General features: G+C 42.5%; 1 protein-coding gene across 6 annotated transcripts in view; it reads left to right on the top strand.

The window, feature by feature from the left end:
- POU6F2 (POU class 6 homeobox 2) overlaps positions 1-17,782 on the top strand; it is a 373,231-nt gene that overhangs the window by 252,037 nt on the left and 103,412 nt on the right. The window lies entirely within an intron of this gene.

Consider the following 17,782-nt stretch of genomic DNA (forward strand, 5'->3'; position numbering starts at 1 on the left):
TGCCGCCCCGGGCCTGCCCTCGGGCGGCGTCCCCCACCCCTCCTCCCACACCCCACCGAAGCCCAGGGCCTGCAAAAGTTGGCATCCGGGTCCAAGGCGCCTAATTCGAATTGATGTCTCAGACCCAGGGAGGAGGAAGTGAGAGCAGGCAGCTGGGGAGGCATGTAAAGGAAACAAATAGCCGCTGATGTTGCCCTCCGATGGATAAATGTTTTCTCTTTCCTCCTGTGAGAGGCCGGCACTGGAAGTGCACTTGTAGCCCGTAATAATTCCATTTTATGATACTTTCTGAAGGCAGCAAAGATAGCATCCAATTAAAATTATTACTAGCACAGTTTTGTAGCCCCGTGGAGAACTACATCTCCTGTCCATGAGGCATGGTGGTTATTTCTCTATATTATGAATACAACAGTGTCTTACCTTAAGTACTTTGTGCTCTTTTGTTTCTATTTTTCTAAAGACTCTCTGGGGTTAAGAGGGTAAAGAAATTCAGCCCGTCTGGTCCCAGATTCCAACCATTCCAACCATGCTCTAACAAGTCCTCTAAAAGGATGCACGGAGCCTCAACAAATCCACATCTTTATAAAATAATAAAGCTTTCGGACATTTACTTTATTACCTTGAGGCTGTAGGCATCAAGAAAAAAAAAAGATATTCAGGCTAATTATGAAAGCTGATCTTTAATCTCCCCTCATTCAGGAGTACATAACTTTAAAGTTCAGAAAGCCATTCTTAACTTAGATGCCTTTAAAATAAATTAGCTTCAAAACATAATGGCCATGATGTCAATACCTCCAATCCATAAATTAGTAGCGCAGGTTTTGACTTGTATAATGATGGGCTCCCCGGTGAGATGACCAATGATTTAGTACCAAGTGAGCAGCCTGGGCGCTCATTTCAAACACCAACTCAGCCCTCACCGTTGCCACCAACGGTTGCACTGCATCCTTAGGTCCCCAACAGCAAAGTATGCGAGGTCACGCTAGAATGACACACGGACAGAGAGGCAAGCGGATTAGAGACTTAGTATTTTAAGAACTGACTTTGTTTGTTGTCCCTTAACTTTGTTTCTGTGAACTTGAATTCTCAATGGTGGCCCAAAGTTTTCTTGGAAATGAAAGCATTTGAGTGAGATGAGTAATCGTATTTTCCCTGGCACTTGGGTCATGATTACTTTCAACATGAACGCTCTCTTGAGTCGGTGTTGAAGATGTGTTTTTTAAAATCTTACAAGTGTGAGAGAGCATAATACCTTTGACCTGGGACTGACATGAACACAGGCTATAAACATCTTCAGTGTGCACTTGACATCTACAGCAAAAAAAGGTACGATCAAACTTAAAAGATGCACAATTGTAGCCGTCCCAGTGTTTTTAGTGTTTGGAATTCAACTCTGTTAATCCAAAGAATGAGTTTAATGCTTTTCAGGAGCAGTTAAATTTGACGGGCCTATACACCGTCCAGTTAAAGACTTCTACCTGAGCCACCTAAACAGGTGAAATTACCAAAGAAAAAAATGTATCCTTCTCTGAGGGGTGAGGTTGCTTAGCTCAGTCCTCTGTTGTCATGTAGAATCCGGTGTTCATTACGGTGGAGTGAAACTTTGAAATCTGTGGATAACAATCTTCTCGGAACACTGTCAACATCTTCTAGATCTCTATGGGCCAGTGAAAGCCTTGTGTAGACAAACATCTGAGTGGCTATTGACAGGACTTGTGGATGAGGTCACCGATCCGCCCCATGGAAATAAATTCTATTAGGAGAATTTCCCAAAGTTGCCCTAATGGTTTCCTATAAAAGTCCAGGGGCTACGTTTTGTTTTGTATTATTTTTGCAAGAAATGAAGGCTTGGAGCCACATTTCATTCCTTACATTATAACCTTGAGGGAATATTCTCATTTTTTGCTCTTGGGATTTTAACTTATAAACTTAATGAATACATTGTAACTTCTGTAGATCTAATGGATGACCACTGAAGGAATGATTCTGTAGAGCTTTTAAAAATTTTACCCAGTAGATAGAGAACTAATTTAGAATAAATATATATCAGTGGACATAAAAGGATTTTTCCCTTCACGATAGACATATGTAAAGGAAATGGAGAATTCCATGGTTTTGAAATACCAGTTTTTTCTACACTAGTTGAAGGATTTTTGAGTTTGTGGAACATGAAATGTTTGAACTTTCTAAAGAGAAAACTTTAAAAGGATCTGCGAAGATATTTAACTCTCAAAGGTAATGATCTCCATGAACCAGAACACAGTGCTTTTGTTTGAATATTATTAAGGGGAACAAAGATTAGCTAAATTCATATATGACGGTTTAAATTCTATTTTGTGATTCTTTATTTTCATGTGGGCTTTGTCCCTTGTTTTTCCCAACTCTGCTTGAGAGAAAGTAGTTAAGAACAACGCAACCTAGATTGTCAGGGAGAACCAGTAATGCAGGAGGTTTAAAAAACCAAAAGCTTTGAAGGATAATAATTGCTTCTACAGTGTGCAGAGGCTGTCGTATCTTCAGGAAAAAAATAAATTAAGAGCAGTGGTTTGTGTGGGTCTAATTGGGTGAGGTAATTTCTCGAGATGAGAAAAAAGATGAATCGTGCTGGCAGAGAGTATCACTCTAGACTGAAATTCTCCAAATAGTTCTTGTCAGGTTTTTCTCTAAGACTGCCATATAAGGTTTTCACCCTTTTACTCAAGTCCATGAAATTGACTGCATTAGCAAAACCCAGTTGTTGCTTCCAGACACATAGGAGTCTCTAGGATGGTCACTTCCGAGAACTAATCTTGGTTGCTCAGGGTTATAAGGGAGCGCCCTGTCCAGCATGAATACCAACATCTGGCCCCTGGAGGGCTGTCTTTACATTGAGGCTCAAAGACTACCCACCCACAAATTCATTCTCAGCAGGGGTGAAGAGAGAATTTACACTTCCCAGTATAAATAAGAAAAACAGATTGGATTGACAAAACACATTGATGGGTTGAATTTAATCCATAGATTCCTGTATAAATATCAATCCACACTTCATCCTTTTCCTCTTACCCACCGGCCACGGGCTGTGCTGGAATCTAAAACTAGAAAAACAGAACGTGTTGGGTAGGAGCAAATCAGAAACATAAATGGAAGCAACTTCGGGGGCAGAAAACAGAGGTTCTCATTCCTAGGTAGGAAAAAAGTGTTCAATTCTAATTTGAGTATATAATTTTGATCTGGATAAAGCCCCTATAAACCGAAGAATATTGAAATACCTCCTTTCTGTGACCTGTGAGATGGCTTGTCTTTATCCCATTCCTTGGGATTTTTTATTGGCCCGAGAGAAATTCTAAATGTGTATAAACGCCCCGATGTGTGCATGTTCCTTGGTCAGTGATCTGGGGTTGAGCCGGCCGTGGTTGGAGCCTACTCACAGTGCCCTGGGAAGGGAGCTCCCGGTTTTGAGGTTTCATACTCATCTGACCCTTCTTCCAACTAGCTGACCATTTGGGACAAGTCACATGAGCTCTTGGACTTAATTATTCTCATCTGTTAAATGTGTGGTCTAGATGATTTTTAAGATCCCTTTCAGGCCCCAGAGTCTATGTAAATGTTCATAGTCCTCTGTATTGGCCACTGAAAACGCGATGGTCCTAAGGAGTCTCTGGGTATTCTTCAAGGTCATGTTAATTTCTTCCCACTCAGCTGGGTGGCAGAGTGGAAAGAGAGTGGGGACAAACATAAGTGGGATAATGATAGCAGAAGCAGATTTTATCTTAGCCAGAGAGTCCAAATTAAAGTCAAGTTTTTATCCTCAGACAGTCACCGCTGTAAGCTCTGGTCCCAGATTGCTTTTCCACACCTATGCATTATAGAAGCTTAAGAAACCAAATGCTGCATTTAACCTTGGCCTTCTGCATGCCGTCTTGCATGGCAGGAGGCAGGATAATCTTTTCCTTTTCTTGTTGTATTGCACATTTTAATAAATAACAGAGGGAGAGAGAGATCTGTGGAAGCAGTTAGGGGAGGGAAAGTTATCTGTGCTTGGATGAGGAATGAGGGGCATGGTCACCTCCTCAGAGGTGAAGTTGCTCGAGAGATAGTGTAAAATTGTTCTCGACTGTGTGCATTTGCCAAGGTAAAGGTCTTGTTACCACTCAGGCATCCGGGAGTAAAATTGCATCCAGATTCCACCTGTGCCATGTAGCAGACCCCGCCTCCTAATCTGATTTGGGACATTTTCCCACTGGCAGACTTTCAGTACAAAGTTCCAAAGTGTGTGAGTGATGGAGAGGATGGTACAGTATCCCTTTATAAAGCAGAGACCTGGGTGGCTCCATCGTTAAGGGTCTGCCTTCAGCTCAAGTTGTGATCCCAGGGTCCTGGGTCTGGCTCCCTGCTTGGTGGGAAGCCTGCTTCTCCCTCTCCAACTCTCCCTGCCTGTGCTCCCTCTCTCGCTGTGTCTCTGTCAAATAAATAAATAAAATCTTTAAAAAAAAAAAAAAGAAAGAAAGAAAAGAAAATAGTCTCCAAAGGGCTTCTTCCTATAGAAAGGCTCTATAGAAGGCTCTATGTTAATTAACTGGAATTAAAAATAAAACTTAAAAAAAGAAAAGAAAGGCTCGGTGCCCTGGGCCAACCTCCTTTTCTCTAGGGTTTAGTCTTAATTTAACATGGGATTAGTCAAAACTCTGTGGGTCTAAGTTTTTTCATCTCTAAAGGGAGGGGGTAAAATGAAACTTTCTCGAGCTCTGCCTTCCATGGTTCTTACAGTTTTAGGTTATAAACCTCTGAAACTGTGTTGAGGGACCCATACAGGTGCAGGGGAAAACACAATCTTTTTTCTCTCTTCATTCCAGGTGCTCAGGCTGGGGCCCATAAATTCGCCTAACAAAAGCCAGACCCAACGGGAGGAAAATAAATAGGAGCTTATCAACTTGGGCATCACAGGTGGGAGCACTGAGTGAGGAGTAACTCAAAGGGGGTAGATTCACACAGCATTTTAGCAGAACAATATACTGGTAGACAAAGGAGACAAGACAAAGGAGAAGGACTTAGAGCTTCCAGGGAAGGCAGATTGTGGGAAGGCAAATATGGGGAAATTCTTTCTTTTCTTTCTTTCTTTTTTTTTTTTTAATTTATTTATCTTAGAAAGAGAGAGAATGCGTGCACATGCATGTAATGGAAAGGGGCAGAGGGAGAGAGTCTTAAGCAAACTCTGTACTGAGTGTGGAGCCCAGAGCCCAAAGCTGGACATGGGGCTCCATCTCACGACCCTGAGATCATGACCCTGAGATCACCACCTGAACAGAAACCAAGAGTAGGATGCTTAATTGGCTTTGCCACCCAGGCACCGCTGTACTGAGAATTTCACAGAAAGTAAAGGCTAATTTTGGCAAGATCTGTTATCGATTTCTCTCATGCTAAAAAGGTCTCCAGTTGTTCCTTGCCGCCAATTGCTGTCCTTCTTGGTAGAAAGGGGAGGGAGGGACATTTTAACACATTTATGTCCAACTTTTGGCAAATAAGGAATGCTAGAGAGCTTTTCTTTTCTTTTTTTTAATTTTATTTAATTTAATTTTTTTTCAGTGTTCCAAGATTAATTGTTTATGCACCACACCCAGTGCTCCATGAAATACATGCCCTCCTTAATACCCACCACCAGGCTCACCCAACCTCCCACCTCCTCTCCTCCAAAACCCTCAACTTGTTTCTCAGAGTCCACAGTCTCTCCTGGTTCATCTCCCCCTCCAGTTTCCCCCAATTCACTTTTCCTTTCCTTCTCCCAATATCCTCTGTGTTATTCCTTATGCTCCACAAGTAAGTGAAACCATAAGATCATTGACTGTCTCTGGCTAGACTTATATCACTCAGCATAATCTTTTCCAGTTCAGTCCATGTTGATACAAAAGTTGGGTATTTATCCTTTCTGATCTGATAGAGGCATAATATTCCATTGTATATATGGACCATATCTTCTTTATCCATTTATCTGTTGAAGGACATCTTGGCTCAGTTTGGCGACTGTGGCCATTGCTGCTATGAACATTGGGGTAAAGATGGCCCTTCTTTTCACTACATCTGTATCTTTGGGGTAAATACCCAGTAGTGCAATTGCAGGGTCATAGGGTAGCTCTATTTTTAATTTCCTAAAGAATCTCTACTCTTGCATTCCTACCAACAGTGTAAAAGGGCTCCTCGTTAGAGAGCTTTTCCTATATCTACTTCTCAGTTGTCCTCAACTCAAAATAATCCTCATGCTGAAGTGACACCTTTTGGGGTGGCATAGTCTGCTACCCTTGTAGGCATAGTCACATAACCCTTTTGGGGCCTTGGTTATTCTAAGAGAACTCAGATATCTCCATGCCCACATGAGGCTGAATCTCAGTGTAGAATTCTCCTGGCCTGGACCAAAACTAAAGTGAAACAAGGGATGTACTCAGATGCAAAATTCAAGGTGCTCCCCAAAAATGCAATTGTCAAAATAGATATTTCTTTAAAGATTTTTGAAAATTTATTTATTTGTGTGTGTGAGAGAGAGGGCAGAACAAGCAAGAGAGACCACAAAGGGGGGTAGGCAGAGGGAGAGGGGGAAGCAGGCTCCCCACTGAGCAGAGAGCCCAATACGGGGCTCAGTTCCAGGACCCTGAGATCATGATTTGAGCTGAAGGCAGACGCTTAACTGACTGAGCCACCCAGGCACCCTGACGATAGTGTTTTAATGCAGTATTTTTAAAAATCAAAATGAATGCCCAAATCCATGATGCACTAGATAACAAAATTTTAGATATAGGATCAGTAATAGCCTTGAGTCATATTGGAGTCTGAGACAAGATAAAAAGTCAGCAATACTGATTTTGTTGATCAAGAATTCTTTTGCATTCATTTTGATTTTTTTAAATATCACATTAGATTCATCTTGATAATTGTGTTTTGGGGGAAACTGTTTAATTTTGTGCCTGAAATGACTGCCTCACTTCCCACACCCTCAACCCCCACCATTTGGATACCAACTGTGTAAATGATTTAGTTGGCAAATATCCTCCAAGACCAGTGACTTTGCATCCAACATAAATTCCATCCAGGTCTTGGATCCCACTTTCCAGTTGAACTTGACAGTTGTACCAAATTTTGTGCAGTAGAAAGGCAAGTGTGTGTGTGTTGGAGAGTGGCTCGGAGCAGGGGTTATGGTGGAAATCCATGCTCACTAAATAGTGTATGCATGGGTCTAATAAACCAATCATTTTGATTGAATTGAAATGTTTTTAATTTGGTTGACGTTTTTCACTGAACTGGTTTATGGTTTTATGAAAATGAGTGAATTTGGTGACAGTGTTTACATTTATACTTATATTTGTATTTATTATAGGCTATAAATGGGTACAGCAATTGTTAATTATACTACATATATGAAAGAGTATGAATTTATTTGGCTATACTACTGTCCAGGAAACTGAGGGTTTCATTTATCATTCACTCTTTCAGCAAGAGATTGGGTGGGAAACGGGAGTCCCTTTACCCAACCATACTCAGCACTGAGTAAAATAAACAAAACATATTTATCCACATTGTCTGCAAGGGACAATCTTTCCTTTTATGAAAGAAAGAAAATCTCCTTTAAAAAAAAAAAAAACCCTCAGTTCAACATTACTGACATTTCAAAGAATTTATTACAAGCATTTGAGATCCAGGAGGAACAACAAAGTTTATATTGCTTTGAGAGTGGCAGGGGGGAAATTAGTTTACAAAGAATATACTTATACAGTGCAGTGCTTCTTTGTCATTGTCTAGATTTACCATTTCTGGGTAGTGCTGTGTAGATTAGTCAAATCATGTAGAAAAGGGTTTAACAAAGCAGACAGCATGTTCACCCCACTGACTACGGAAGCTCACGTCAAGTAGCGATAGATAGGAGGGGTGCCAGATTCAGAGAGGTGGAGAGATTATTGCTGCATTCGGACATGGCAAGTTACAACCTCCCCAGGGAAGCAGCCCACTCTGAGCATCACAGCGGGCAGATCCGTGGCTCATCGGCAGCGAGTGCAGCTCTGAGGCTGGAGCCGCACACGACGTCCAGTCCCATCACCGTCTGTCGGATGGGGCTGATAAGCGAATCTCAAAGTCTAGTTCAGAATATTTCTAAGCCATTTTGCCTCCAGGTGCATAGATGCAGGTTTTAGTGGCAATTTGAGATGTCCCAAATGGGCTGGCTGGCCCCTCGCTCCGAATGAGCAAAATACAGCCAGTATTTATGCTAACGTAATACCGTCTTCTTGGGGCTTGCCTGATCAAGCGTTATTCCTTGTGTTTGAGCCTCAGTTCACTTCCCACAGGTTTGGGATAAATTTTCCACGGACTTTTAAATTTATTTTCACAGTATAGACTTTCAAGTGAATATTCTCCAGGTTGTGGAGGAAGCACTTCTCTCATGATTTGCAAACATTTAGGGAGTGTTTGGGTGTGTTTACATCTATGGTGTGTTTGGGGGCCCCAGGGAAGGTTTGCAGAACAGACAGTGTGGTGCCATAGAGGACGTGGGTCTTTAGAAGCAGACAGACTTGAACTTGAATGAATGCCGGCTCTGCTGGGCACTCGGGTGAGGTCTGCCCATCCTTAGCCTGGATCTCCTCCTTGGCTGGAGGGATGATGACAGGGTAAATGAGATGACTTACATGAGGGTCTCTGATAGATAACAGGTACTGAAAAAATATGAGTATCCTGCCTGCCTTCTTTCCTTTCTTGGCTACCAATACTACCATCTGAGAAGGGGGAAAAAAAGACTACTTGAAGTTGAATAAAAAGTGAATATTCATGGGAATACAAAAGTCTACATGTCCACAATAGAATCATGCACAGCACACCACCAAAAAACCCATCTAAGCTAACATGAGGCTAATAAGTTTTGCAGAGTCCAGCTGGAGAGGCAAGGAGGATTTCTGAGGAGGGGAACACGGCAGAGCAGGGCTGGGCATACACAGCAAAGGCAAGTCTGCACAAAGGCCTTGGAGAAGGTGGGGAGCAAGAACAAATTGTAGCCATGCACTCCTGGAATCTTAAAGAATTAGCACTTCAACCCATAGAATGTCAGATTCTCCACCAATGTTATTAAGATCCCAAAATTATTTTTTTCCTTCTAAATTCCCAAAGTTGTGGGTTTTTAATATGTGATGAACAGGAAGAATCTTGGTAATCTGGATTCTGCCACTGACTGACCATGGACAAGTTGCCTAATCTCAGGGCCTCCATTGTGTCACTTAGTATATGAAAACTTTGTCTTAGATGATCTTACAGCCCTTTCCAGCTCCACATTCTATTTATGAAATAACACAAATAAGGTGGTTTGAATTCCATGGAAAGAAAGAGCAATGTATGTACCACATCATAACCCAGAACAGGTATGCAATATTCCAGAAAGACTCCTGATAATATGTGGCCAGTATTTGCAGTGTGTTTTGAAATTTACAAAGTGCATTTTATAGACAGTATTTAATGCAGTGGTCTCTTGGAATAACCATTATCATTTATGGGCTCTATCTATGTATCTTTATACTTTCTGAGTACTTTGGCCTCCCCTTTCCTCCTCACAAGAGCCTGAATCTTCGGTTCAGATACAGGGAAGCAGACTGTCAGAAAGCTGAAGGGACTTTCTCAACATTATTGGCAAACCTCAAAGCATCTCTGTTTATATTTTACTGCCTCTGCTATTATTCATTTGGGTTGTTGGTGAGTTATATATTCTTATTCCCTTATTTGGCTGTCAGCATTTTCTAAGGCAGCATTCCCAAAGTGTCATCCCTAAAACACCAAGGCCAAAGAAATTGCATGAAAACAGATTTCATGGTAGTTAAGGAGATGACAGATAGATGGACAGAAGGGTGGATGGATGGATGGATGGACAGAGAGAGAGAAAGACAGGAAAATACCACACACTGCATGCCACTCCTAAATATTTCTCAATGACTAGTAAGACACTAAAAGCTAAAACACGTCCTGCAGTAGAGATGTCTAGACAACATTATTTAACCAAGAAATTCTCAAACTTATGTAACCGCTGAACCTCTTTTTTTCACATAACACTAATATCCCATGAAAAAAATCCCTCAACAACTACTGTAAGCCTTCCTTCTCTAATTATCACAGCCGCATCCACACAACTAAAATAATCTTGCATTTTCTTACCTAGAACATTGTGCAAAAATCCACAGACCAAATCCTATAGCCTGGACAGTTGAGAAAACAAAGTATAGAAAAGTGGGGAAAGAGCAAAGAAAAAATTCAAAACCAGAGTAAGAGGAGGGAAAGCTAAAACCAAGCATGGTCCTTATAGTTGGCAATGAAAAAAAAAAAAAAACACTGGGTCGAAAAATTAAGGGAAGGTCTGCTTGGGCTGCCCCTCATGGCAGCTGAGGTATTGGAGAGCTTCTCCTCCAGCTGGGCTCCCCCATTTCCTCTTCTTCACTGCCTATTGTTCCTCGTTTTTGCACAGCACTGCACCTGGAGTCATGCCTACCATGCCAGGGCAAGGAGAAGTGACAGCAGGGGACCCTGGGACCCCATGTCCCCTGGCAACCCTGTGGAATCAACAGGGCAGAGAAAGCATGCTCTCTCCCCACGACACCCCCACCCTCCTGCCTTTTGACTGCTGGTGAGGACGTTTTCCCAATACCCTGACAACCACCTTCTCAACTCCCGGGTTTAAGAGTGATTGGAATCCAAACAACAGGTCAAGTCAGTTTGGCATACAGGCGTCTAGAGTACCGGATCTCAGTACTCTCTGTCTGTGGAGCACTGTCTCTCAGCGGTAATGCTCCCATCCTGACTCTTTTCTTGTTTCCTATTTGAAAAGAGAGAGTTAGTGCCTCGGAGACACTGGTGTTTTCCTTCTCTTTCATCCTTCTCTGTGGAGAACTAAATTGGGCATTCTGGCTTCCGTACGGAGATAAGCCATAGAAAAGTGCCATGTTGAGAATCTCTTCTTTCATGTGTAAGAGGAATCCACATGGTAAAGGTTCGGGTGCTCCTTAGGGTGGCCGTCCACCGGCAGGGCATTTCCCAGACCTTGGCCCCTCGGTGGGGATGCCTGTGAGGACAGAGATGAATGCAGTGGTTGGGAGAGCTCCCTGCATGTAGATGCTGATGGCTTTCTTTTGGGAACAAGTGGCTCTCATCTGAAAGCCCAGTTGGGCTCTGATCAATGCAACTTTCCAGCCCGACACATTTTGCCTGAACTGTCATTTCACTGGGATCAACCATCACTTAGTTTTCTACACCAGAAGAAATGGAACTGTCATAAAAGAGAAGTCAAGTCAGGGAGCTCCTTCTTTTCTCAGCTGGGCTCCATATCCTCCCTGAGGCTGGCCGCTCTTTCCAGAGTTGAGCTCTCTGTCGTTGCATTGTGAGGTTATGAATGTGGCATTTAAAGAGAACAAAGCAATGTTGAAGAGTTCAGAGAGGAGAAGATTTCAGAGAAACCCTCTCACTTCCCCCAAAGAAAGCTCTCTTGAGTCTGGTTGTCTTGGAAACTTGTATGTTGTTAAATCAGAGGGAAAGTCAGTCATCTTACGGTGCCTCTGTCTGAGGTTTTAAAAATTAACATTCCTTAGTGTAATTACCACCTTCAGTATCTTGCACACTATGGAAAGAATTTGACCAATCTAGCGCTAGAAAACCAAATTGTCCTTGGAACCAACCTGGACAAGGCAGAAAGTTATTAAAGGCAGAAAGTAAATATGGGGTATTTTCCAAGCTTCCCCAGTGTAAATATCACCATGAATACATTTTAAGCATCTTTAAGGCACAACGTGCATACCATTTTCATTACTACTGGGTTTCCTTAAGTGATAAAGGAGGTATCTTTATACCGGAAAGGCAGACCTCCATGTATCAGATATTTTCAGGGCCATAGGGCCCCATTAATTCGCTGCCTTGTCTGACCCCTCTCCTTCCTCTTGGCTCACACAAGCAATATTATCTCCAAATAGCTGTGGCCATGCCCACACTGTATTTTGTTCATTTCTTTGTATTTTGTTCAGTTCTTTTACACATTCAATGGCAGTGGTTCCCAGCATTAGCTGCACCTTGGGAATCCCCTGTGGGGACTTTTTTCTTCAATGCCAACACCTGGGCGAACCCAAGTGGGGTAAAGCATGGGCATCAGCATTCTTAAAGCAGCCCAAATGATTCCAACTTGGAGCAAGGGTTAAGGACAACTACCTGTTGTCTTGTAAATAGGCTCCTATTTACAAGACAAAATTCCTACCTTTTATTCATACAAAATGCCTTTTACATGAAATGCCCATTGCAGGAGTTGATGCTAACTTTATATATAATAAAACTAGCTCTTCATTTCTAAGAAGATGGAGCCAGTGTTACTTCGACTCTCTCCCTCCCCAGATTCACAGCCCATCAGGAAATGAAAACAGCCATAAATGTACTTTGTTATCCACTGGAGCCTCTCCCAGACTCTGAAGTTGGGGTATTAGCCAATATTTGCAGAAGAATCTCACACCTTGTGATTCACCTCTGACACTCAAAATAGGAGAAATAAATAATCTTTTAACACCCTCTTGTTCCAAACAAGAACTATCTGCGACTGGCTGAGAGTTTATTAGATGTCCAGACTGCTGCTAGGTGATGTCTCATCCAATCTATACCTGGGCTTCTCAAGCGTTTCTTTGCATATGAATTCCCCTAGGACCTTGATAAATGTAGACTCAGATTCAGTAGCTCTGGGTTAGAAGGCCCACCCCAAATTCTGCATTTCTAACCAGCTCAGGTGAGGCTGATGCACCTGGCCCTCTGCCCACATTTGGAGTAGCAAAGCTCAATGAAACTTATATGTCCCAACTGCTCTCTTCATGGCCAGAAGTTAGAAGTAAGGACCTTTAAGAGGCAAGATTCAAACCAAAGTCTGTCTGACATAAGACCTTGTCTACTGTGTTCAACTGCCTCTTTTTAGTCTTTTTTTTTTTTCACTGTGGATGTCCATCTGTTTGAAAAGATCTCATTTAAATCCATAATGATCTCACTTGCAGATAAAGATGGAGGTAATTGCACAATTAGAAGAAAGGCTCTCTCCATCCCCTCTTTGGTCTGTCTTATAGCTCCTGATCTCAGTTTCAATCTTATCATTGCTCGTGAACAGAAACTCTGAAGTTAGGGACGAAGGTACAGCCTCACATTCTTCTCTTTATTTGGTATATCTACTAGTTTCTGTTGGAACCTTTTCTACCCAACTGAAACTGAAGTACAAAGAGATTGAAATGCTCTGTGACCACCAAAAAATCAGAGCTGTAAAGTTGGTGGGTCTCATTCCAATATTTAGGCCCAAGATCGCCTGGCTATATGACTGGGAAGCTCACCCCTTCCTATATCCCCACCGTCTGTCATACAGCCACAGAATTGCACCTGAGACTCTGTTTCAGTGGGGGGGCAAGGGAGTCTTCTACACCATCATTTCAATACACTTTTTTAAGAGCAAAAGCCAAAATCAATGTAAAATGGTAGCAAAATCATCTTCTAGATGTAGAAGCCATACAGAGTCAGAATATAGTTTTTTTTCCCTGAAGTTCGTTCCAATAGTGTGTTTTGTGAAAGCTCCTTCCGGTCTTCATCAGGAGTGTGGGAGCAGGGTACACAGTGACATGACATTCACATCGAGCACTGTCTCTCCAGTCACATCTACTTTCCAAAATGGCTGTTTCCATAAGAATGGAGAATTTGCTGTATAATCATCAGGAGGAGTGCCATCATGGTGAAGTGATGTATTCTTCATAAAATGCAAGAGAAGTCTTCAAGAACATCCACCCGCTCGAGGTTCTTAGCTCGTCATTTTGGACTTCCTGTAAGTGGACATGTAAACCCAGTAGCCCAGGCAAATCCTTACCACTCACCCAGTGTCTGCCTCTACCAGGTTGGACAGGCGGGTCTTGCTGATTAAATGGCTTTAGGGAAAAAATAATCTCATTAACATCTTCATTTTCAAGGAACAGAAGAAACCTAACAGAACTTGTGCAAATATCAGTCGCTAGCCTTAGGATACACACATGAATGCATGGATTGACTTAAAAGAAAACTAACAGGGGAAATAAGCTCTTAACCCATGCCCACCCAGGCCCAGTATGTGGATGGATGTGTATTTGCGTTAAAGCATTAGACTGTATGCGTATTACGTGGACCTTTTTTTTTTTTTTTCTGAACAGTAAACACCTTTTTTACATGACCAGCGATAGGAGGGAGGAAAATTTATTTGTCTTTCCAGCTTTGATTTTCCTCAGCAAGAACTCTAGGTCCTTGCCCTCTAGCGCGGGTCCATCTACTCTTGGAGAGTGCGCAGGAGAAACTCACCCTGCTGGAAACGTTCCTCCAGAAGACTGCTGATCTAGGCATTCTTTTGCCTTTCCACATATTTCTTCCAAATTTTCTTTGATTGTTTTTTGTTTAGAATCTCTTCCTCCTGGGCAGTCAGGGTGGCCCCCTTCTTGCAGCCCAGTGGCAGTGCGTAGTGGGACTCCTACCACCATCAGAGCGGGGCACTTTCCTTGCGCACAATATTGTTTGTCACTGGTACGAACCAGTTCCTTGTCAGCATTGTAGACAACAACCCTCAGAGCCCCCGGGGATGTCCCCAACGTCCACCCTCAAGGCACAGGGCTTTTTCTGGCCTCCCTGAAAGCAGACGATATGTATTTGGGCTGCAAGCCCCCATCATAATGTTGGCACTGAGGCTTCCCAGCTCATACTTCGTTTCTCATGGTAGGGCTTTCTCCTGTCCTCTGTCTTGTTCTGAAAGAAGCCCTTCACTCTCGGCGTTTGCTGCAAAAGACCTGTCACGTAGGCTTTCCAGTCTTCCTACATTACATGTATGTGTGTTCCACATCTGTGTGTATATATAACTGTGTTTATTCAATGTATACACTGGCACATATTTACTTAATTTTTTTTTTTTTTTTTTTGAACACCAACTCAGGGATTCTGTAGAGTGTCCACTTACAGGGTTATCCATGTAGTCTGGGCAGATCAGCCGAGTGTGAGCCCAAGGGGAGAAATGACATTGTCTGCAGTCTTCCTTTCTTTCCTCTTCTGCGTGGGACATTTTGGAGAGAATGACTAAGCAGTGCCAGAGATTATGAATTTGCTTAAGTGTGAATGGCTGATTGCTGCGTGTGGTGCCGGCCCTCCCCGAAGGTGATTGACTGGGGCTTCAGGTCTTCACACTCGATGCCTGGATTTGACTCGGAAAGTCTGCCAAGTCTTTTACTCGGAAATTTATCTTAATTAGATCTGAAAGACCTGCCACAGCAGAATAGTCACACCGATTAAAATGAAAAACAGGAGAAATTACTGATCAAATTAATCATAATGTCGGGTTACAGCTGTAGGTCTGATGTAATTTGCCACTCCAGTGAGTTACATCGGCCCGGCCCGGGAAAGGGAGCTGGCTTTACGACACCCGCCCGCTCCAGGCACCCGGGCAGGAGGCTGATTCCATTCATTTTCCGGGCTGCCTCTGACCTCCCTGCTGCAACTAGAAACAAATCAGGCACCAAACAAATGGGGGTGGGGGGGCGGTGAGTGGGGAGGTAAGCCAGAAATGTTCTCTTATCCAAGTGATTGTACTCTTTCAACATGGTGAGCTTTTAAAAGTTAGCGGCGGGGCAGGCTGGGGGCTTTGTATCTAGTTGGGATTTTTGCTCTGGCTTTTTCCACTTAACCTCATCTTAGCTTTCCTTGCGGTGACCTGACATTGATTAGATGCAGAACGGGAATCAAAAGGTCATAGGACAAAATCTTTGGCTCTAAGCAATGAGAAAATAGGCCTTTAGAAAAATCTCCTTGCCAACAGGGCTCTACAACTAGGGCATGGATAGAACTAAAGTGTCCCAACAGAAGGGGCAGAAACCTCAGCTGTAAGAGCTGATTGTCCCCCAAGAGGGTGTGGTCCTGGAATTCTAATTTTTAAGTAAACACCACTTTATACCATGTGTTGTGTTAGGGTGGGGCAGGGGAGAGAAGTAGGTGAACAGGTGGCTGTTTAAAATGGGGAGAGCCATTTTAAAACAGAGGTGACAGGAAGGTATAGAGAAAGGAAGCTTCCTTCCCAATCAACGGGGATTAAATTTGTTTGGGGCACCACGTTCTTCCTCTTTGACCTTACGATGGTGGCCCAAATCCCATCCATGAATCCCTATACCAGATGCTTATACTTTTCCATCCTCAGTGTGAAAAGGCCCTCATCCTATCTTCATACCACCAGTAATAAATTGGGTACATTTTGTAAACGAGGGAGCTAGGGAGTCACAGAAGACAATGGTGGCCTTGGCGCTCAAGAGACTCTGCTTCCTGCACCTTCCTTTGGATCTTTATGAAGATTTAGGTGGGACGACATGCCCAGATTGGGGGAGGATATAATAACCACACTTGGCATGGTTATTACATGGGCTTAGTATCTGGTTCGTAACCAACATTTTTAAAGAAAATAATAAAAGAGAATAGAAAATAACAAGACATCCTATCACAAGTAGTAAAGCTACATGTTTTTCTTGAGGCTCCTATTTAAAGTATATACATAGAGATACATGTATATAGTTCCAGATAGAGATACATATAGAGAGAGATTTGTCCATATACGTTTGAGTGTATTTTCTATGTATGAATGTGTTGGATTGAGTTGTCAAGTGTATTTCTTACCATGAAGCAAGGTCAGAAGAATTTGAAGAACACTGTCCTGAAAAATTGAGCTCTTCAGGGAGGCCAAGGTGGGAATTCTTTTTTTTTTTTTTAATTTTTTATTTTTTATAAACATCTATTTCTATCCCCAGGGGTACAGGTCTGTGAATCACCAGGTTTACAGACTTACAGCACTCACCAAAGCACATACCCTCCCCAATTTCCATAACCCCACCCCCGTTCTCCCAACCCCCCTCCCCCCAGCAACCCTCAGTTTATTTTGTGAGATTAAGAGTCACTTATGGTTTGTCTTCCTCCCAATCCCATCTTGTTTCATTGATTCTTCTCCTACCCACTTAAGCCCCCATGTTGCATCACCACTTCCTCATATCAGGGAGATCATATGATAGTTGTCTTTCTCTGCTTGACTTATTTCACTAAGCATGATACGCTCTAGTTCTATCCATGTTGTCACAAATGGCAAGATTTCATTTCTTTTGATGGCTGCATAGTATTCCATTGTGTATATATACCACATCTTCTTGATCCATTCATCTGTTGATGGACATCTAGGTTCTTTCCATAGTTTGGCTATTGTGGACATTGCTGCTATAAACATTTGGGTGCATGTGCCCCTTTGGATCACTACGTTTGTATCTTTACGGTAAATACCCAGTAGTGCAATTGCTGGGTCATAGGGCAGTTCTATTTTCAACATTTTGAGGAACCTCCATGCTGTTTTCCAGAGTGGTTGCACCAGCTTGCATTCCCACCAACAGTGTAGGAGGGTTCCCCTTTCTCCACATCCTCGCCAGCATCTATCATTTCCTGACTTGTTGATTTTAGCCATTCTGACTGGTGTGAGGTGATATCTCATTGTGGTTTTGATTTGTATTTCCCTGATGCCGAGTGATATGGAGCACTTTTTCATGTGTCTGTTGGCCATCTGGATGTCTTCTTTGCAGAAATGTCTGTTCATGTCCTCTGCCCATTTCTTGATTGGATTATTTGTTCTTTGGGTGTTGAGTTTGCTAAGTTCTTTATAGATTTTGGACATTAGTCCTTTGATGTGTCATTTGCAAATATCTTCTCCCATTCTGTCAGTTGTCTTTTGATTTTGTTAACTGTTTCCTTTGCT

The sequence above is a fragment of the Mustela lutreola genome, chromosome 4 (assembly GCF_030435805.1).
Source record: "Mustela lutreola isolate mMusLut2 chromosome 4, mMusLut2.pri, whole genome shotgun sequence".
NCBI classification, from domain to species: Eukaryota; Metazoa; Chordata; class Mammalia; order Carnivora; family Mustelidae; genus Mustela; species Mustela lutreola.